At 45.3% G+C, this 2,317-nt stretch overlaps 1 non-coding gene across 1 annotated transcript; it reads right to left on the minus strand.

Moving 5' to 3' along the window:
* Positions 1 to 235: 235 nt before the first annotated feature.
* On the minus strand, positions 236 to 367 carry LOC124987741 (small nucleolar RNA SNORA70). Its single transcript, XR_007109256.1, has one exon. It is a non-coding gene; the product is annotated as a small nucleolar RNA SNORA70 (small nucleolar RNA).
* Positions 368 to 2,317: the final 1,950 nt, after the last annotated feature.

Below are 2,317 nucleotides of genomic sequence, written 5' to 3' on the forward strand. Positions count from 1 at the left end.
CACTGAGATGAAACATTTCTAAGTAACCATGTCTTAAAATTCATCCACATTAAACTTGGTAAAGACCTTGATCTCAGGTTCCTTGTTCTGCAGCTTGGTGTCAATGGTCATGGAAACTTGGCTAATGGGAACCCTGGTCACTAGCCCCAGAACTCTCTAAAGGCACAATGCATGCCTGTCTGGTGCCTAGGTTGGGTACAGCACAAGTTTGGAGACATGCACATCCATTGGAAAGATCTGTCTTGGAGGTTCCCTATGGTAATGACAATGACAGCCTGTGTACACTCCTGAAGAGGCTGATGTTCACAGTCACCGCACATCACGTTCCTCATGAACAAAGGAGAATGGTAGGCTTAATTGGCAGCAGAGTCTAGAAGAGTTCTTGACATTTAAAATCATAAGCCTTGGAGTTACATGACAGGAGAACTGAGAACAGAAGGTGATCTCATGGTCTGATCTCGCCCCTTAGGCCCAGGGCTGACACATTCTGGAGGCAGTTGAAGAACGACAGTACCAGGTGTCACTGCTTCTCAGAAAACATAACTTGGGGTCCAGGGGGAAGTTTTTGTGATGCGGAAGCCCTTTTGGGAAGGCCTGTATCACTCTGAAATTTGGTGTCTAAGTGGGCCTGAGGACAGGATTTTTCTGTTGTGAGGAAACAGTAGGCCCTGAGTAATGTTTTGGACTGCCTCTGGAGCCTCAGAGAGTTTGCTAGCTTCTGAACAAAGCATCCTGCACGTACCCTTAGGAACAATGATTTGGAAGCTTATGTCTCTCTTGCTCAGAGTTGGCTTTATCTCCCCCCAGCAATATAAAAAGTTTCCAGTCTGCGTCTCCCCTGCTCTGATGTTCTTGATTAATCACATTCTGAGGGAGAGCTTGGAGCTTGGCCTGGCCTGAGCTGTCAGTGAGAGGAGGCAGATATATTGGTCAGGACAATTACAAAGATGGGTCAGGGCATTAGAGGCTTTGGCTGCAAGTGCTGGCGATTAGGTTAGAATCCTTTGGACAAGTGGATTAGTGCTGGCTGAATGGGCTCACCCAGACACAGGGAAATAAAAGACAACTTTCATCAAGACAGCCTAATCTGCTAGCCAGGAGCAGTGTCAGTGCCTAAGAATGTCTGTTCTGGGACACAGTGGTCCAGCTCGCCTCCTGAGACAGGACTCTGCACCTGCACAAGATGGAAATATGGACAAAAGAAGGAAGCCTAAAGGAGAAAATCTAGGTCAGCCTTTGTGGCTCCCTGAAGATTCCAGGTCCATGAAGTGAAATGTATTTCTCATTTGGGTCCAGATGACTACTGGATCCCATGTTTAGGAACAGAGATACTTTCAAGCAAATTCATGTGGCTGCCAAGAAATACATGGTTAGTCTGAAGGTTGAGTTGCATTTGGATTGACTATGACTTTTAAGTTCTCTCATGTAAGGCTTGGCTGATTGGCCCTTGTCTTTCCATACTGGGTAAAGAAACTTCCAGGTGTGGGCAGGGGCTGCAGAGTGTTGGCTCTCCTACCATGTTCTCCTCCTCCTTGAGGTTTCTGGAAAAAAGACTCAGTCTGGTTTCCTTGGTCTATGTGTTGCTTTGATGGAAACATGAGGACCTTTAGAACAATCAATAATGCTTATTCCTTCTGGTTGAGAAATCAGGGAGAGCAAACTGGTCTCTCTGTTTAGGGACAGGTAGGATTTAGGTCAAAGTTTCTCAAATTTGATAGCACCTTCGGATTGTATGGGGAGAGAGATTAAGAATAATAATACCTGAGTTCTGAGAAATGAGATATTTCTCATTTAATTGTCTGATAGGAGGCTTAGGCCTCACTACTCTTTCTAAGCCTCTCTATGTGATGTTAATGTGTGGTCAGGGCTGAGAATCCCTGATTTCAGGTTCCAGCTGAGAGGGAAGTAGCATGTTGTGCATGTGTCCTGTCTGATTAGATTACTTCCTCCTAGAGAGCCAGGACAGTGCCCCATGGTGTGGCCTCTTCTCCTGCAGAGCTTAAGAGAGTGCTGTACACACGGGTTCTCAGTAATAATTAAATACCAGTGCTCAGATGCAGAGGCAGGCGGTATCATTCCCTCAAACATCTCATCCCTGGAGGCAGCGGCTACTATTTTAAATATGCTGCAATGCAGAGGCCCTTTGGGGAACATCTGGGCCAGCTGGACCTGCCGAAATTAAACTCAGCATCATCTAACTGCTTAAGAAATGTCTAGACGGAAAAAACGTCCAAACAAGAGAAGGTAAAAGGTGTCTGGGGTGGGTTTAATTTTTTTTTTTTAATGTCAAGTCTCTGATTAAAAAAAAAAAAAAAAA

This window comes from Sciurus carolinensis, chromosome 6 (genome assembly GCF_902686445.1).
Source record: "Sciurus carolinensis chromosome 6, mSciCar1.2, whole genome shotgun sequence".
Classification (NCBI taxonomy): Eukaryota; Metazoa; Chordata; class Mammalia; order Rodentia; family Sciuridae; genus Sciurus; species Sciurus carolinensis.